Source organism: Orbicella faveolata, unplaced genomic scaffold (assembly GCF_042242905.1).
Source record: "Orbicella faveolata isolate gen_17 unplaced genomic scaffold, um_ofav_v1 contig_46, whole genome shotgun sequence".
NCBI lineage: Eukaryota > Metazoa > Cnidaria > Anthozoa > Scleractinia > Merulinidae > Orbicella > Orbicella faveolata.
The window spans coordinates 33,283,396-33,304,093 of NW_028301576.1; the positions used below are offsets into that span (position 1 = coordinate 33,283,396).

The 20,698-nt window shown below is 41.0% G+C and overlaps 3 long non-coding RNA genes across 3 annotated transcripts; all 3 read left to right on the top strand.

Annotated features, from left to right (window-relative positions):
- Nucleotides 1–3,523: 3,523 nt before the first annotated feature.
- LOC149099860 (uncharacterized) lies at nt 3,524–4,603 on the top strand. Its single transcript, XR_016203821.1, has 2 exons — nt 3,524–4,271; nt 4,484–4,603. It is a non-coding gene; the product is annotated as an uncharacterized LOC149099860 (long non-coding RNA).
- An 801-nt stretch (nt 4,604–5,404) lies between these two features.
- Nucleotides 5,405–13,028, top strand: LOC149099861 (uncharacterized). Its single transcript, XR_016203795.1, has 2 exons — nt 5,405–5,795; nt 12,897–13,028. It is a non-coding gene; the product is annotated as an uncharacterized LOC149099861 (long non-coding RNA).
- On the top strand, nt 7,698–10,430 carry LOC149099862 (uncharacterized). The gene is made up of 3 exons (XR_016203794.1): nt 7,698–7,842; nt 7,993–8,053; nt 8,959–10,430. It is a non-coding gene; the product is annotated as an uncharacterized LOC149099862 (long non-coding RNA).
- Nucleotides 13,029–20,698: the final 7,670 nt, after the last annotated feature.

Sequence of the window (20,698 nt, forward strand, 5' to 3'; positions counted from 1 at the left end):
TGATGAAGAGCGAGATGAACTCGAAGGCCTTTTAATGTACAACAAATGTAAACAGGTGTTAGAAACTTTCCAAAATGACAAGTCTCCAGGTGAGGATGGTTTCACGGTTGAATTTTATAAGTTTTTTTTCCAACTGCTAGGACATAACCTTGTCGAAAGCTTCAATGAAGTTTATGAAACAAATGAGCTTTCCATCTCCCAAAGAAGAGGCATCATTACTCTTATACCAAAGGAGGACGTCTCCCTGTTAGATTTATCGAACTGGCGACCAATAACTTTACTTAATGTTGATTGCAAGATAGCAACTAAGGCCATAGCTAGGAGAATAAAAGCTTCGCTGCCAAAGCTAGTAAACTTGGACCAAACCGGGTTTATTAAAGGGCACTATATTGGGGAAAATATCCGCCTCATAATCGACATTATGGAATATACTAAGAGGCATAACATCCCAGGCATTCTAGTGTCTCTAGACTTCAGTAAAGCCTTTGACTCACTTGAATGGCCCTTTATAATGAGAACACTGGATGTCTTCAATTTCGGTATGAGTATTCAAAAATGGGTTAGCACCTTTTACACCAACATAGAGAGTGCAGCATTAAACAATGGTTTTTTGACAAACTGGTTTCGGCCATCTAGAGGAGTCCGTCAGGGGTGCCCACTATCCCTGTATTTGTTTATTCTTTCAGCAGAAATAATGGCCAATAAAATCCGACAAGACCTAAACGTCAAAGGAATTGAAATATTAGCAAAAGAACTGAAATTGAGCCTGTATGCAGATGATACAAATCTTTTGTGTGCTGACCTGGCCTCTGTCGAAAAGGCCTTAGAAATAATCGATAACTTTGGTACGCTAGCGGGCCTTAAATTAAACTGGAAGAAAACAAAAGCGCTCTGGTTGGGAAAATTGAAAAATAATAAGGGCAATCCATTACAACTGAAATGGCTACATAACCCAGTTAAAGTCTTAGGAATCCATGTTTTGTACGACGAAAAGGGAAATAACCAACATAATTTCAACCACAAGTAACAAAAAAGGGCTCTATCAAGATCGAGATAAAGGGGGTATACGTATGATCGATGTGGAAATTATGATAAAGGCACTGAGGTTAGCTTGGATTCCGAGACTTTTCGCACCGGGAAGAAAAAACTGGAAAACTGTTCCAGACCATTATCTAGGAAAATACGGCGGTCTGAGCTTTCTTTTAAGATGTAACTACGACACAAAATATATCGACGGGTTTGCCATCATTTTATAAAGACATTTCAAAGTTTTTTAATGAATTGAAAACCTTGTATAACCATGACAGAGGACAGGATATGTTCGTATTCAATAACAAAGAAATCCTCATTGGAGGGAAGCCCATTTTCATCAGTGAATGGCTTAACAACAACATTCTTTTTACACAAGACCTGTTGAACAGCAATGGCCAGTTTATGTCTTATCAAGAATTTAAAAACAAATTCACTTGCAAAACAAACTTTCTTTGCAAAACAAACTTTCTCCAATTTTATCAAGTTGTAACTGCGATACCAAAGCATCTAGCCACAAAAGCGAAAAACACATTACCACCAGAAAGTGAACCATACATCGAGAACAACCCCCTTTACCAACTAGACGACTTGACAGAAATTAACTTAGTCAAAGCCAAACCTAGGGACTTCTATTGTTTAATTAACAAAAAAATTCACAAGAGGTGTCAAACTGGCCCAATGAAATGGAATCAAACCATGCAGTTGGATGGGGAGACAAGGGAAAAAATATTTTCCTTGCTGAAAAACATTTGTAAGGAAACAAAATTAGAAGAATTTCAATTCAAACTTATTCATAGAATCGTTGTAACAAAAAAGGAACTTTTTAGATACCGAATCAAAACGGATGATGAATGCCACTATTGTGCTGAACATGATTCAATTGATCACACATTTAATGATTGTGAATTTGTTAAGAGCTTTGTTAAAAACGTCATCGACTGGTTTAATACTGTCAATAATTCGAATTTTAGTCCAACAATAGAAGAAAAACTATTTGGCATCATGCCCAGCCCATACGATAAGACATTATTAAAGAAATGTAATTATACGATCTTGTTTATGAGATTCTACATCTACACTTGTAAGATGCAAAACAAAGCTATTCACCTCTACACTTTCGTTGATAAAGTGTTAACCAAATACAGAATAGAACGTCTTTCTTAATAATTAAATAGGAAAAAGCACCCCTCCTCCAAAGCATTATAAGTGACATGCACTTGTATACACACCTATTTCACTTAAATACTTTAATTGGCACTAGTAACAATGTAAATACTGTACTTGTAAACACACTTATATTATATTATATTACTTATATATTATAATTAGCACTTGTAACAATGTAAATACTGTACTTGTAAACACACCTACATCACTTATATATTATAATTAGCACTTGTAACAATGTCAATACTGTACTTGTAATCACACTTATATTACCTATACACAATAATTAGCACTTGTAACAATGTAAATACTGTACCTGTAAGCACATGCAGATAACAAATAAAATTAAAAAAAAAATAACATTGAGAATATTGATTAAAATTATAATGATGATTTTGATGATGATACGATGACAATGACAATGATGATGGTACAAAAACGAATTTTTGTCAGTGGTGGCGATGAACATTTCAAAAGTGAGAGAGGTCAGAGGTAGCGCGATGGAAGCATCTGGTGGATTACTTGGCCTACCCAAAAGCCTTTCGCCAATCCTCAATTTTGAAAAGGAAATAAGGCAGTGAGTTTACAATGACACAAAAGGAGGTATGTGGCCCCTCTAACCAGACCAATTTTTGACAAAAATGACACAAATCGTGTACAATAAATGAGATCTTGGTGAAGTGTTGTAGTGATTACTAACATTGCAAAAAGGTTGCTGGAATCGATTGTCCTTAGTTTTGTGGTGCACATTAAACAATTCTTCTTTAGCCAAAGTAAAATGGTGTAAACATTTTGTGCTAAAACCTCTTTTACATATTTTTTTACAGGAAACTCGCAGGAACTCGCAAGTTTGTCAAATCCCTAACCGATGTCTGACTTACCTTATCTATTGATGGGTGACAAAAAATATGCCTTCTTTCAGAATCCTTACCCAGGTAGAAATTATGGGTCAATCAGAGTTCTTGAACATCAACATAACATTTACTCAAAATGATCTCTTCCCGTACCTGCTGAACATAGTTGCGTTGGACTATCTCATATTAGAATGTGAGTATAGGCTGTGAAGCATACCAGTTTGTCCGTGACTTACATTAGTTGTTCCATTTTTTGCTTTATAAAAAATGTTTAGTGTATCATATCAAAGCTACTGTTCTTTCATGTGTTTATTTTATGAATGGTGAGGGTAATTCTATGTTTGGTTTGGTTTAAGCATAAAATTGAAAGTTTAATTGTCTTGTTGAGATTATTGGGGAGTTAATATTTTAATATGTAAAAACGTTTGTTATGTTTAATTAATAGGGGTCGCTGTAGCACATGTTCTTTCGATCAGGCAGACCTCTCAAGCACATGCGGCAACATTCACACACATCTTTCAAGGAACGACAAGGCAATGCCCAGCATTTGACAATGGCAAAGAGCTCTTAGGCATCACTGCTGATTTTCCAGATGCCAAAGCAGAAGGCCTTCAGGATGTTCTTGGTCGAGATTTTGCAGACAAGATACTTAGAGGTTGCAAGGTACATATTTCAAATTAGTCTTAGAATTATTTAACTCCATGTTTAGTCCTAGGGGAAAGTAATGGTGCAAATGAAGATGAAAACTACCATACTATGGTGGAGTGTCTGTTCAAGAACATCCTCAGAAACAATTGCTAACCAAAAATGACATAAAATACTAAATTATCGGAGGCCCTTCCACTGTTATAGTTGAAGTACTTCAGCTATTTAGCCTCTTCTCCAACGCATTAAACACCAAAACGGACGAAAAATGCAATTTTGAAGTGATACATTGAAAATTGTTTTGGCAGCCACATGGGAAGAGGTCAGTAATGAAAGTTAGTACCGGAGTGTGCGACACAGCTTCATCTATAAGAGGTTTCTGTCTGCTGGCATATAAAGTTGCCATGTCCAATGCAAAGAATGACGTTTACAAAATCTTGAATGTACTTGCCGAAGATCTGAACATCACAACTGTAAAACACCTTCTTCCAGATGACATGAGAGACCTAGAGAATGATAACTGGAAAAAGCTGCACAATTGGAAAAGGTGATGGACAAGGGAGGAGCACTTGAGTAAGTTCATTTTATTTTCTTCAAATTCCCCGTGATGCCACAAACGCCTTTGAGTTAATGCTATAAGTTATAATTGAAAGTTATTTGCTGTTGATAGTAATAACAGTTATGCGTGCATCTTCATCTTCGTATTTATTTTTCTTCCACGATCCTTCCCCAGGTTAGGTAGGGTTATAGTCCAGTATTAACTGTTACTCTATGCTTCTCTATAGAAATGTTCACAACTGCATTTACAAACATGGAGGCCTGTAACTGGTCAGTGTGTCCTGACACAACAAATCCTGTTGAACATATCAACAAAGATTCAATTCCAGCAAAAGAATATAAGAAAAGTATTTGGAGTGTTCTGGACAACATCTCTCGATGTGACAAGCTTGCTGCAGCCAAAAGGTTGGCTGTTTTAAGCAATGTCACGATCAGCTACGCAAGCAATCAAGAGACTTCTGTTTTGTGGATAATATTATGCCTGCAAAAACTTCAATATGCTGCTGAGAGCACATTAATTAAGTATAAACAGTAGTTAAAGTTGAAATTGAGTGCAGAAGTTTAAATTTAATTGCATGAATTTTATTAACGAGAGATCAAACGATTTTTCTGCTGCATTTTGGAATAAATAAAATTTCCAGACTACAAATTGCACTCGCCCTACATTTGTAGTCCTTGAAAAATTTCCTTGTGCTTATTTATTTATTCATTCTAAATTGCCCTGAAAATGATTTGATAACCTCTACAAACAGCAAAGCACACGGTACGAAAAATTGGATTTACTCTAAATTTGATCCTGATCAAAGTCAAGGTCAAATATGATCATAGCTTTGATCCAAACTTTGACGTGCATCAACTGTGTGTCAAAACTGTCATGGCTTTGCCGATACATTTGTGATGTGATGTTAACTTTGACCCCACCTTTGACCCATGTCAAAGGAGGAATCAAATATCTTACGGATTTGCTATACATTTGATCCCTGTTAAAGGTGAGGTCAAACACGTCAAGAACTTTGACTTAAGTTTTGACGCGCATTAAAGGCGTTCAAAGACACCAAGGCTTTGCATACCTTTGATCTCTTATGTCAAAGGCATTCAAAGACACCATGGCTCTGCATACCTTTGATCCCTTATGTCAAAGGCGTTCAAAGGCGCCATGGCTTTGTACAACTTTGATCCTACATCATGTCATGTCAAAGGCGAGGTCAAATATGGCCATATCCTGCAACTCCTCTTTTAATGCCCTAATAGCCTGCGTTTTCGTATTTTTTTCTGTTTTAACGATTAAATGAAAGCTTGCTTTCTTGCCAATGTGTATTTTTTCAATAAAAAAGTTTTCACTTAACCTGGAGGTGGCACAAGAAAACAGCTTGAAAACAGCGGGAAAAACGTGGCTGCCAGCGGCTTCCCGCATTTTTCTGGCCAATCAGAGAGAGAATAAAGGTCAACAAAGTCGGCTGTGAGGAAAGCAGACATTTTTCATTTGGCTTCATTATGGTGGCTCTGGTGAAATTTTCATTGTGTTTTGGACCAGGAAAGGTAAGTCATTGAATTTCGTTCATTTGTTTTCAATGTTCAGAGAATAATGGAGTTGAAAAAGTAAATTAAATGCAGCAATGGCTACATAAAGGAATAAAGAGCTATGAATTGTGTATATTCATAGCAGGACAGATCCTCAGCGAAAACATTTTGGTCGAAGATTAATTGCACTTGACTGAATCTCAGTTCATCAGCAAAGCTCTTCGTTAAGAAAAGACAAGACTTTATTTTAAATTCACATATACTTATTTACAAAAATTGACAAAGATAATATTTTTCCTTGCTCAGTCAAGTCTTGTGCATTAAATTGATGTGTCTGTCATAGCCCCGGGGGGGGGGCACTGCCATATATGGGCTATATAGGTATGTGCCGCCGTGAAGGGTATGGTTTTCAAGCACTTTACTCTAGGATAGGGTATATAAATCAGAGCGTTTGGGTCTAGAATAGGGTATCATTTTTCACAAAACTGACTGGTTGGTTGAAGATTTTATCTAGAGTAAGGAAACCAGGAATTGCCACTCAAAAATATAAAAAAATCAAATCAGCAAGTTTATATTTATGCAAATCAGCCTCAATAGTGTTGATAGATGGGGGGATTTAGAGAGTTTACTCTAGTACAGGTTAGCAAAATTCAGCTGAACTAGCTCTGGTATAGGCTAAGGGTTCCAGGGTCCCAGCGGCACATCCCCACCCAAAAATTCCCAAAGTACCTCCCCTGGGGTCATAGCATAGATTTTAGCATGATCAGTGCTTGAAATAAACATAACTTAATAATTAAGCTTAAACTTAACCCTATCTTTGTATAAATTGTTGTGCACAATGCCTCTGGTAATTTCTGAGCTTAAACAATTCCCTTGAAAGAAAGCTCGTGTAAATGTAAGAGAAATTTGCCTTGAAGGAAAAACTCAGTCAGCCATGCATGACAAACCATCTCGACCTGACTTAATTATTATATTAATTATATCATTGAAAGAGTTGTTGTCTCTGAAAATTTAATCTATGGATAAGTTTTTGCTTTTGTCTCTAGTTACCATTCTATATAAAAAAGGCTGTTTGTTGCCACAGTTGAAATTATGATGTTTGTTCATTGATGTTGATAAATGACTTCACTGGTGTGAATTTAACAAATTAAATGCGGTTTAGCATGGTCTGCACTCTTATTGACAATGATACGCATCATCACAGTGGTCAAAATGTTGTGGACTTGTGAAACACAGCCAAGTGAGTCCACAACAAATTTTGACCACTGTGATGACAATCAGATTGCAAGATCAGTAGCAATTGTAGTAAAAATATGTTTTGATATTTGTTGTATCAGGCTTATGGATCAATCATTTGGAACTCCACTATCTCCTGGCCACCCCCCACCCCCCGAACCTGCCAGGCATTTGACATTTTCAACTGTCTCCTGGGCTAAGAATGGTGTCATACCAGGTGATCAAATGCACTTACCCTGTGACATTTGCAAAACTGAGTAATAGAAATGTAGATTGAGTGTCGATGGAGTGTCGATTGAGTATCGATCAGGTGTTGATCGAGTGTCAATTGAGAGTATCGATCAAGGGTATTGATCGACACTTGACCATGGATGTCTTTAGTACACATAATCCAGCTTATCTTTAGTGGGTGAAATTGTTACAATGTTTGATAAAAATCAAACTTGCCATTAGTTGCAAATTAAAAAGCTGACCTCATAATTATATTATTATGTGACCTCTTTGGATAGTACCAACAGTTTTAGGGTTTCATGTCTTGGTCTTTTGAGCAGTAGACAATTAAATGCCAATTAAAAACTGACTAGTGGAAATTTGCTTATGAACGTTTTTATCCTTCAGCTAGCAGCACGGCAGAAAAACCGCTGATTGGCTGAAAAATCTGTTGTCTTGGAGCATGCTCAAGCACTCACCGCTGACAATTTGCGGCTGCAAACGAGTTTTGAAAATGTCTGAATATTTTGCAAGCGGGAGCATCGAACAACAAGAAATATTGTGGATTTTTACCCAGTTAGAACTTCTACTTGTCGCAGAGAATGCAGATTAAGCAAAAGTAAGTATGTTGCAAATGTTAGCCTGGTTTTGTTTCTTTCTTTGAGTGTTATTCTTTGTGTTGTGATTTATTTTGTCCGTTGGTGTCGTGTTCATTTTGTGCCAAGCGGAAGCACCTGCTTAGCTTATTTACAATACTCTTCTGCTGCAGATACTGGAGTACAGATGACTTAACACAATGAACACAGCATAATGGAAAGCTATGTTAAAAGGTAAGCCAAGTTTTCCTTCCTTTCCTTCCGTAAATGGTTGATTTTTGCAATTGGCAACATATTCTAGTTCGTGTGACTTCGGAAACTTTTTGGCTCGATGAGTCTACATTTGAAAAGTTGAAGATTTTGTTCGCTATCATTTGAATTACCCGTCATATCTTGACTTGCCTCTGGGAAGAGACCCATTAGGTTTTTTTGTCTGCCATGTTCATATAAATAAGTGACGAAAACCGTTGACACTGTACTACAAATGAGCTTAATTTTGTAGATTTCAGGATATAAATCTTACATACAATGAATGTTTTAAAAGCGTAGCCAACTTATGTCCAGTCCGGATATCAGCATACTATTCAAGGTGACACATTTCTTTCTACGTTTGGATATATCCTCTGGCTTGTGTTGTCTACAATTGAAAAGTTCTTGCAGCGGTGCAAGAATCTGATATGACAGATGTACACTAAGGTTTGTTGTTATTGAATGGACTAATTGCGTTGTTTTGAAAGAGTTTTTAAAAGTTATCTTGTAAAATTATTTTTTGACCTGAAGGCAGACTTTTTTGGGTTTAATTAGTCTGATGATGAGGTTAATGAAATGTTTTTATTTACTTATTTTTTACTGAGTGAAACCTCAAGAAGGAACAATCCTTTTGTTGTACTTCATGATTATGTTGTACTACATGATTTAAATTTCCCAGTTACAAAGCTAGCAAAATGACTGAGGTATTCACAATATAGGTTGAAAGAAGTTGCGTAGTCTTCAATGCTCTACGCAGTATTGTATAATGTATGAAGAGTGCAGATACTAAGTTAATGACATTTCTTCTTGCAATGTAATAAGTATTCAAAGGATGAAGCCAAAGTATAGCTTAATTTAATTTTACATTTTTTTCCTCTTTTTTTACACAGTTAGACCTCAGATTTTCACAGCTCTCCTCCTCTCTTTCAATGACTTGATTCTCTGGCTGGGGACAGTGTGACATGGCCATGTACATCAACATCAAGGAGTTTTTTTCCTGGATGAAATGAATGCCATCTTCCTTGCAGAGGATACTAAATGATATGTCCCTTTCATAAAAAGATTAAGGAATAATAAAAGGGATAATTACGGAACCAAATGCATGGAACAAGTATTTCAGGATTCCCTAGTAATTAATAAAGAAAAATGTTTGAAGACAGAAAAATTATAGCTTGGTAAACAACTTGGTTGGGATTTGACTTCTTAAAAATTTGTAGATCATAATATTTTGGTGTGGAAGTTTATGCGATATTTAACAGTAATTTATTCTTTGCAATCAAGGTGAATAGTGGCTGTCATTTAAAGGTTTATTCATTTATTTATTTTAGCATATCTTAAAACACAATTTATTCTCGTTTACATATAGATATAAATTCTTAGATATCTTTTAACCTTTTTACAATTGTAAATTTAGTTAGCATCGGGCAGGCGAAGAGCCACCCTGTGGATATACTGCCCGAAATGCCATTATTATTATTACTATTATTATTATTATGAAAGGTTAAATAACACCCAATACCACTTCCATTTACATCAGAAAGGTGGCGCTTCAGTCTGCAAATAATTGAGTACAACTAACGGCAAGGATAACGTTCCCCAGAAGAATTGTTTACTTCTTGAACGAACTTCGACAGCCAGTAGTTGAGTCTGCATGCAGGCATATCTGTAATGGCCGTTTCCAAAGTTCACACTCTTTCTTCAAAGTCTTTCATGGTAAAAAGACCGCCAGGTTCCAAAGTACAGGACTTCACTAATCGATGTGGTTTCCATTCCTCGAAAACCTTACACGACCATTTGGCTTTATAAGCTGTTGACTTCAGTGCTGCGTTATCAACACTTTTCTTCTCATCCTCCACACTTTTCGGCTACCGAAATCTCTCAAACAACTTTCTTGCGATATACATCCTGACTGAACAACAACTTGTAAATGCTGGCAACCCCAGCAACTTTCACATCTCAGAATAAATTAAATCGCACCATAAATGCAAATTAATTACGCCGGTAAAAAATATCATTGATATTGAAATTATCGAGGAAGGAATGTTAGACAGCAAACAATTCTAATTGGAAGTCTTTGTTTATTATTTCTTTAAGAGTGATCATGAGAAGTTGTTTGCAAAACTCGTGCTTCGTGTTTCATCGGGGTATCCAAACACCTCGAAACAATAAAAGCATTCGGCCTACGGCCTCGTGCTTTCATTTGTTTCTCAGTGTTTGGATACCCCGATGAAACACTCGCTCTCGTTTCGGAAATAGTACTTCTCATATCCAACAGGCATGAGTGGAATAATTGTTTTATTAAAAAGGCCCCCAAAATATAGAAAACTAGACTTAAATAACAATAAAAATGCTCAAAAAATCATGCATACCCTTTCCATATTTGCAGAGCATGGTATAATGACTCATAACCCCTGATAGCTAAAACAATGAAAACTCTCAAATTGCATTATCCAATGATCCAGTTTTTTAATGATGCTCATTGCTTGTGTGTTTGTGTTGGATTTTATTTTTATTTCAGTTTAGTTTTCTATATTTGGGGGGCATTTTTAATGAAACAATTCTAGTCACGCTTGGTTGGTCTTTTTGTTTGGGAATGGGAGAGGTTAACTTAACAGTAGTTTTACATGTAGTTATTTTGGAATTGCAAATCTCTAAGTTGCATTTTAATCAGATAAACATTTTGCTGACATCATTGCCTGATCTGAATAAATTACCAAAAAGTGTGGTGCCAGAAGATAACCATATCCACCTCAAGGGAGGTCAATGGAAATTCTGAGGGGTGGGGGGGGGGAGGAAATTCAAAACCTAAAATTTTGAAAAGGAAAGTATGAAGGTGAACTGGCATTTTCAGTGGGGTGTTCAGAGGATGGTTTGCTCCAAATGCATTTGTTATGATATGAGCCTTCGTTGCTTCACTGATGTTAATAGGGATTTGAATATCTTCTGTTATCTACTAGTCTTACTTTCTACAGTAGTGGGTTATCAGTCCTCAGCCCAACACCCAACGTGGAAAGCCAGGTGATCACAATTTGTCTGGTCCCTATCCTTCAACCTACCAGAAGTACAAGACTCCAGCTGACATAGCTCATAGGGTCATGGATACAAAAACCATCCCTCCACAATAAGGTGGTGACCCCTTAGGATGGTTGGAAGTTGGGGGAGGGAGGAAACAAAATTTGGTGGCAGGGTCTGCAAGGGTATGGAATTTATCTGGAACACAATATGAAACAGTAGAATTTTGTTGCAGTGTAGGCTACTGAACCTTCTCCTTAAAAGTATCTAGGAGAGATGGCATACGGTATTTGCTTGGAACAAGACTTAAACTTACTATTGGGGGAGGAGGGATGGTGCAGTTTTCATGTGTTTTCTCACAATGGTGCTTTTTGCAAAAAGGCATGCTTTCCAATGTGATCAGTGTAAGATGCAGACTTTTGACTGCAGGCCAGGTGTTAAAATGCAGACTGTAGACTTTTTAAGTGTTACTGTGTGTTAACAGTAAACAGACCAACCTTATTCAGGCTAAAAGAAGTGACAGTTTAGCCTGAATAGTTCTAGGGTTAGACTGAATGTCACTCGGGTTAGCTGGGAAGAATCTAGGCGGCTTTGGCAGGTTCGGTTGAACCCCCTAGATTAAAAAAAAGAAGTAAAACAACATGCTAACTTGGCTTCACAATAACAGAAATCCCATTTCCAATTCAAGGACCACCGGTCCCCCTAGAGGGGACCGCATTTTGGCAGTTTGTATCTCGAAACCCCTTCTCTGTATCCGCCCTAGGGTAAGCCGGAATATTTTCTCCAGTTAGCCTGTTTAAGGTTAGCATTCGATAAAACACGATTCAGTTATAATAATGTCTGCAGTATGTATTTCCCCCTTACTCTGCAGTCTGCAGTGCACAGTCTGCGTTTTACACTGACTGAATTTCGATGTAACTACAAGCCTTCACCTAAATGAACGTTCCCCCAGTATAAAGTGGAACAAGAACCCCTTTTGGCGGATTGTTTTTTTCGTTAACACAATGGAGAAATGTTTGCAATAACGAAGCCCGCAACTGCGGGGAAAGCTGCGTAGCCAAGGAACAAGAATTGTAGTAAGTGCGAAGTAGCATAAGCCATAATATCAAACACGGGCTAACATAAACAAAGAGCAATTTATTTTATCCTTCAAGCTGTATTACATATACAATAAAACTTTCTACAATGCCATATTAAACCTCTATAAGCTCACTACAAGTTTTCAGCTCATGACAAACATGGCATCCACTGAAGCGGCAAAACAAAGCATGAATGAATGGCACACAAGCGAAAAACATAACAAAACTAGGCATTAGTGTGCACCACTTACGAATTCGTCCTCCACTTTTCTGTCTTCAGGCAACAATACAAAAGTCCATGAACAAATAGCATTTAAAAATTTTCATCAGCACGAAAAAAAAGTCATATTTTATATGTTCCATAAAATTAAACAAGCTACAAGAAATTGCGGTTCAAAACCTTAATGAACTTGACACGACCTTAAGAAAAGGAAAAACGGTACCTCGGGTGAATTTGAAAAAGCTGAAAGTTTCCTTTCGGAAGAGCTGTCTTTATCACCTGAGAAAACTGCCAACACCGTTTCGATCCTCTCGATCACAGTCAAAACATCAGCACGGATCATTGCCCAAAGTAGCCGAGTTGTTTGTAACTGCCTTGAGCGAGCAAGATGTTGCCAAAAGTCAGGACAATGAGGTGTTCGTTTTTGATTCGTCGTCCGCCATTTTGAAAATGGAAAGGCGGGAAGACAAACCGAAATCTACTGCGCATGAGCAACAGTTTTTCCGCCATGCCTCAGCTAGCCATTCTAGGAGAACTGAAGATATTAACAGAATAAATTGGGAGAGGATACAATATGCAACTCTGTAGTTCATAGTCAACTCAGATGCAGTTTAATCATGCAGTGCTCCAAAGTGTGCAAACATCACAACATTTTGGTAAGTAAAAGGCTGGAATATTCATTTGTTATTTCTATATTTTGTAGCATAGACCATCTCATAACTTCTTCAGCCACAACTTTCTATATCTTTTTCCAGCAAAGAAAGCATACAAATAGATTTAAAAAACCTGGCTATAATTTATTAATACTATTTTAATTGATCATTTTTATTATAGGCTAATCACTCTGTGAAAAAAGTTGTTTCTGTTTGGTTCATTTAAGGACATTGAGTGAGGAAAAGCTGTCTTTCTTACGGGACAAAGACATCAACTGACTCACCTGGACGAAAATTAAGAAATTAAAATGTTATTGAAAACATGCAAGGGATGGAAATTTTTTGGTAAATGAATCAAAGTTTGCAACCCAGTCTCAGGAAATGTTGGTTTTTTGATTGGTAAAAGCTGAGTTTTGAATCTAAATTTTGAGTGGTTGTCTGCAATATCAACTGTTTTGGTTTGGCCATCAGGTTTCCAAACCAAATTTTTTCAAGCAAAATTAATAATGTGATTAATTCACAACTATTGATGGGATCAGTAGAGAATTTAAGGCATAGAGGATTTGATAATAACTTAGTAAAAGTAAATTGACAAAGACCTTTATTTGCTTTACTAAATTTACAATTTTGTTGGCAAATTTGTCTGGATAATGGCCATTTCCCTCTATGAGATGCGGCTGCTGGGAATCATAGTGGTTGTATTCATCATCTTGCACTGGATTTTTGTTTCAATGAATGCAACAGCTATGCGATTCCATGCAGGCATGTCAGTAGTAAAGGACGTCTATAGGGGCGGTAACCAATCAGAAGGCAGTGCATATCATTAAAATTGGCTCTCGACCAATCAGATGGCAGTATTTTCGATTTGCATAAACAAGATGGCCGCCATTTTTCGCACATACCCAAATAAGGGCAACATGTCCAAATAAGGAGAATATGAGATCGAGGTTGTGACGTACATGTCCAAATAAGGCGATAGACAGGAAGTGAGTTTTAACAATTGATTTTTTATTGATTTTACAGGAAGTTACATTGGTGAGTAACCGTATGGAAACGATTTGAAAGTGTTCGTGTCTACGACGCGTTTGTCGAAGACGAGTCCGTAGCGTTTGATTCGTGTGATGACCTTGAGATGTTTGGTGGCTGGGTTTCTCCAGAAGAAGTTGGGGTTGACGACGGGGATATTGCGTCGTTCACCGTCCTCGAGAGGTTGTTCGAGTTTGTCGAGGAGATTTTGTTCCATGACGTCGTAATTGAGTTGTTGAGATCCTCGTACATTGAGTGAGAAGCCTCGGACTTTGCAGCAGACTGCCTTGGTGGGTTTTGTATCCGTAATTTTTGGGTCCAGCGGAGGTGAAAGTGGTAATGAAGTCGTCGTCGTCGAGCTCGTTGGTCATCTCTCCGAGGTAATCGCCTAGCGGGACATCGGCTTGACCTGGTTTGTGCGAGTAGATGACGGAATCGGTGTCAAAGTAGAGAACTTGGTACTTTAACAGTTCCAGGTAGCTGTATAATTTGAGTCGAGCCCAGCAGGTGGTGAAAGCGGCGACGAAGATGCTGATTCGTCCGTTATCGGGTTGGTTGTCTTCGAGTTCGGTGTAGACGACCTCTAGGGCTTCGTCGTTGGCGATTCTGACTTGTTTTATGTCGTTGAAGTGATTGGAAACGAGATCAAAGAGTTGTGCTGCGGTGTAGACGACTTGGGTGGTGGGTTTGTGTAGGTTTTCGCCGAACTTGCCCCAGAAGGAGTTGAGCATGAGTTTGGCGGTGGCTTTGCGTCCGGGATTTTTCAGGATCATGGCCGGATCGAGAGCGATGCCTTCCTTCTGTTGGTATTGTTGCACGTACCGTGTCTTGTCTTGGGGGGTGTGACACCAGCTCGGGTAGCCAGCGGATTCCTGTTTGATTTTTAGCCAGGTGTTCACGTAATCGGCAAAGAGTCCTGTACGGCGTTGTCTGGGTGGGAAATGGTAGACTTCGTGGATCTTGATGAGCGTGTATCCCATGGCAACGGCTTTCTGGATTTCGGGTGTGCACCAGGTCCCTCGTAGCGTGCGTTGCTCGGCCGTGTGAGGGCAGCAATGCGATTTCTCTAAGAGGGGTTTGCTCATTTCGTCTTCCACGCACGATCGGCAGAGTGGGAAGGTGAGTTTTTTCTCGTGCTTAAAAGGTAGAACGGGATGGTATAGTTCGTGAGGCGGCAGTATGTCCACTTTGGCCATGCCGAAGTAGTGATGGATGTCTTGGTCGTCGGGGTTGACGATGACTTGAGGGTGTCCTACGGGGTATTCGCATTCCTTGTTGACCCAGGGGTAGAGCGACGTCACGTCGATGTACTTGATTTTCTCTCCTCGAGCCACGTCGGCCACGTGATGTAGTTTGATGGCGTTCGTGCGCCCTCCGAAGAAAGCTTCTCTGGGCTCGAGCGGTTCGACGATTTTGAACGTGTCTAGAAACTGGTTGAGATCAGGGTTAGTTTTGACTTCTAGGTTCCAGGCGCATTCCCACTTGACGCAGAGCTGGTAACCTTGACGACTGAGAAGGTCGTGTTTGAGGAGTGTGGACTCGTAGACTTTGTCTAGAGTGCGATCGGCGTGACAGATGGGATGTCTGTTTCGATTGGTTGGGAAACAGCGAGGACATCCGTGCCATAGACATCCGTGGAATTCGTAGACGGTTCGAGTGGTCGGATCGTATCCGTCCACGAGATGACTGTCCAGTCGGACTTCACCTCCGTTTCGCACGGTGCGTGTGCGATCGCCATGATCCGTGCGTTGCAATGAGTGTTCTTGCCAGGCTAGCCATTTCAGGGCTTTGACGGACTGATTGGATCGGGCACCGTGCCATCCTCGTGGGGGTCTGGAGGCGATGGTGTTGAGCGGGACGAGTTTCTTGCGCCAGAACCGGTTGCATGCTGAGGCGATGGTGACGCATTTCTCCATGGGGTCAAAGTCGGCTTTTTGTTTGAATTCTTGCCGGAACTTTCGGCAGCCTGCTTTGAGGAGTTTGACGTCCGACTCGCAGTAGGCTTCCATTTCTTCCCGTAAGACGAAATGGTAGTCGTTGTCGACTTTCTCTTGGTACCACTGTTCGAACTCGGCTTTCTTTTTGGCGGACATGCCGTCGGGATCGTACATGTCTCGCGGTGGCATGGGACCTTCGTACGCTTGGTTTTCTAGGGTGTTGAATTTGTGCGGGAAGAATCCTTTGCGCAGTTCTTGGATTCCGAAGGTGACTGGAAAGTTGGCCAGCGGGAACGGGAGGAAGCACAGGGAATCTTTGAAAGTCAGTCTGTCGGATCTTAGGGACAGTATCTTGGTGCCGACGGTGATTTGGTCGGTGACTTCTCGATGGGTGGCGTAACAGTGTTGCAGGATGAACATCCCGTCGTAGCCTTTGAGATTGTGAAAGATTACGATGACGTCCCGTTTGTCATTGTCCTGGTCGACGGCGAGGTCTTCGAGTTGGTCGAACATGTCGGCGGTGCAGTCGGGGCCGTAGAAGGAGTAGCATGTCTCATTTTCGTCGTCTTCCAGGCAGAGTAGAATGGGTGTCTGATTCCCTTCGGCGTCGATGGCTTCGTAGTCGCAGTACACTTGAAGGGGCGGGTCTCTGTCCACCCAGAGGCACGTGTCTGGATCGTCTGGATCGGGTTCTTCGAAGGGTCGATCGTTGACTTTGTCGCGGGGGACGCGTTTCTTTTTGGGCTCGTCTTCGTCTTCGGGGATGCGTTGGATGTAACATCGGTGCGTCGGCAGATGGACTTGTTTTTCGCAGATGCGACATTCGCCCCATCTGCACTTGTGATCGATGGAAGGACGGCCACCTCCTCGTCCTGTCCTGCGTTTACATTCGTAGACGTGGCAACACTTCTCACACTTTTTGTAAGTGTTGCAGATGGAGGGGATGCTGAGACTCTGCCATTGCAAGTGGTCGTTGTAGCATCGGTCTCCGAAGAATTGTCTGTGACACAAATGGCATGGTGAGGTGGGTTCGGGAAACTTGCCTGGAGCTAGGGGTCGTTTTTTCTCGATGAAATCGGGGCAGTCTTTTCGTTTGCAGGCGGGACACCATTTACCGAGGCAGGAATGATGTTTGAAGTCCTCGTGATCGTAGCCTCGATTGCATTCGTCGCAGAAGTAGGAATTGTTGAGGAATCCCTTGAACGAATTGCATCCGTCGTAGTGATCGCCTTCTTTGATGAGACGAATGATCTTGGTCGAGGGTTCGGGTCCCGCGTAGATGACCATGTGGGGTGGGTCGATGGACATGACTTTGAGCTGGTAGCCAGGTAACGCGGCCTGAAACTTTTGCAGTTCGGGAATGCCGCAAGGTCCTTCGGGAACGTTGGCTCGACGGTGGAGGTCTTTGGCCAGTCGCTCTTGGACAGGATAACCCTGTTTGAGATTGTGGTAATCTTGGTCACGCGAATTCTCGTTCGCGTCAACCCGGGCTTTCATGGTGACGATGGCGCGAGCGCAGCAGAGATTATCTTTGTTTTTGATGGTCATGCGCGACCGTTTGACGATGTTCCGCACGGCGGCGCAACTCGGTTTGTATCGTTTTTTTCCACTGCCACGACCTGGGGTACGTATGAAAGTGGTTTCCATGGTAAACGTGTTGTCGGGGGTGAATTCTTCGTTGGAGTTGAGTTTGGCCGCGAGAGACTGGAGATAAGTGTCTAGTCTTTCACTCCCTGCTTCGAATTCTCGCACGGTGAAGGTGGTGGATTGAAAGGCGTGCGTGAAGGCACGGGACTGCATGGTGAAATGAACCGTGGAGTCGGGTGTCAGGGTAGGATCCTGAGCGATTTGTTGCTCGATGGATCATTGAAGGGCCCGAGTCAATTCTTGACCTAGATTCTCCTCGCGAGTCACGTCTCTGTGTTGTCTGAGCGTGGCTTCGAATCGTTGTTTGTTGAGGATGTTTCTCCAGTTACGTCGAGCACCTATGGGTCTTAATTCGAATTCTAGAGGTGGTCTTGCACCACCTCCGGTTTGGAGCATCGCTCGGTCGTCGTCATCGTCGTCGGAGGGGAAGGCTTCGTCGTAGGTCCGTCTGTTCTGTAAAAGACAACAAACACGTTTTTTAATTAGTCAGTTTTTATTGTCAGGTCTCCAAAAAGTAGCCGACAACATCGCTTTTTATTTTCTAAGTCATATAACGCGTTCCTGAAACTATTTCCTATATAGAAACTCCTTTTCTCGCCACGCTTGTTGATACAATGTCCATATATTTCATAATCCGCGTTACAATTACAGAAGTTTGGGCGGCATTTAGGCGGTCGTATTTCTATGTGTCCGTAAAACCATTGTCTTTTCAGTTGGTCATATTTCGAGATTTCTCTGTGAAGGTTTCTCATTTGATCATTGTTCCTTCTATCGCGTATGCTTTGCCAAGTTGCTAAGTCAAGTACGTAACGCTTTAGTTCTTCCGGTAGCCAATCCCAGTAACTCTATGAAAAAGATTAGGGTTAGAGTTCTAAAGATTACTTTCTTACATAGGGTACACGTCATACTCACTGCTTCATATTGATCCATAAGTTGGTTCATCTCTTCATCGGTCACTGATTCATATTGATCCATCTGTTGGTTCATCTCCTCGTCGGTCAGCTCTTGTACCATGATTTTTTTCCAGCGCTCGATACAAGTCAAAAACTCAGAGTGACTTGAACGGTTCGAACCGATCTTTTTTATACCTACGGTATAGGGGGGTATAGGGAGGTGTAGGGGGTAACCCCCACTCGACCGGCCCCAAGTCTCCGACTGAGAGAGGTATAGGGGGTAACCCCCACTCGACCCGCCCCCAGTCTCCGACCGAGTGGGGGTATACCCCCCTATCCCCTGGGTCTGGTTAACACGTGACTTGGTCTCGATCTGTGATTGGTTGGACAGATCTTCATAAGGCGAATCCGCGCCGTCCCCGATCTTCACATGACTAGTTTCACGTGGAATGCTTCAATGTGGCTTACATGACGACATTGCGAAATCACCCAATTTTAAGTCAAAATGGCGGCGTTTTGTTGAGCGAGCGAGCGATGTGCATCATTTCAACGTCCTGAAGATGTTTTCGGAAGCGGACAACATTCCTAAAGGTATTTGAAGTAAATACGAATGTAATTTTATGGTTAGCTAGAAATTAGAAGCGAAAATTGTAGGTAAGTGAGCTTGCATGACCTTCGCCATGTGCTACTCAAATTCAAATTCAAATTCAAATTCCCTTCGGACCGCCATTTTTCCGTTTGCAATCTCAAATAATTCTTGAATTATGTGTCTTGAATCGTTTTTGGGATCGTAGAGCTCAGGAACTTTGGAAAAAAGCTTCGTTTTGTTGAGTAAACACACTTTTCGAAAAGACGCGTAACTCGATTTGAGTTAATATTCAACTGGCTGTTGCCATGGTGACGGAAATGCGAGATTTTTTTTTTTGTGAAGTTTAATTTATATAAATTGTTTAAAAATTACTACTAGCTTCCATGAAGGAAAACTTTTTTCTAGAGAGTATTTTTTATGCTCTTTTAAATGAGATATAGTAGATATAGAGATATAGAGATATATAGATATATAGATATATAGAGATATAGAGATATAGTAGATAGATAGAGCACGATTATTCTCCACGCCCATTTTAGAACTTGTATGAGCGTCCATTACGGAAGACCATGCCTGCCCGCTCCACTGAAGCATTGAAACGACAGAGAGTGAGAAGAAGAGAGTTCGTGCGAGAGTGGAAGAAAAGAAATCCGGAGAAAGTTTGCGAGCAGAAGAGACGGTATCGTGCATGAAAACGGGGCGAGATACACGACAAGGTGCACGACGCGTTGAATCGTTATAGGGAACGCAAACGTCGCTCCCGTTTACCTGCAACACGACAGTGGGAAGAGCATGATTACGATCCGGATGAAATTCTTCGGGGTTTGTTTGGAGGTCGGGTTGAGCTGAGGGATTTCAGGGGAACACTAACGCCATCCAACACCACGACCATCGCCGCTAAGAGCACGATCACCATTACCACTGCAACACTACCACCAACCAAAACCACTACAACCGCCATTACCACTCAACACTACCGCCACTATCGACATTACCACAAAGGAACACCACTATCACCGCCGCTAAGAGCACTACCACCATTACCACTGCAACACTACCACCAACCAACACTAGTACCACCATTACCACTGCAGCACCACAGGCATTACCCCCACCTCAACGCCGTGGGAGGGTGGTGTCTTATTTCCCCACCGCCGCTAAGAGCATGACCACCGCCGCTAAGAGCACGAACACCGCCGCTAAGAGCACGACCACCGCCGCTAAGAGCACGACCACCGCCGCTAAGAGCACGACCACCGCCGCTAAGAGCACGACCACCGCCGCTAAGAGCACTACCACCAATACCACTGCAGCACCACAGGCATTACCCCCACCGCAACGCCGTGGGAGGCAGTTGTCTTATTCCTCCTCCTCTGACTCTGACTCTGAGCCTGATGAAGGGTTGGTAACAGAGTTAGAACGCATGTTAGCGGAACCCGAGGATCCTGTAAACGGAGACTTTCGGAAATCAGGAAAAACAGGAGAGTCGCAGAAGAAAACCGAGTGAAACGAGTACGAAAAGAACAAGAAATGGAAAAGATGATCGTGGAAATAGCTAGTGAGCTTGACGAGAT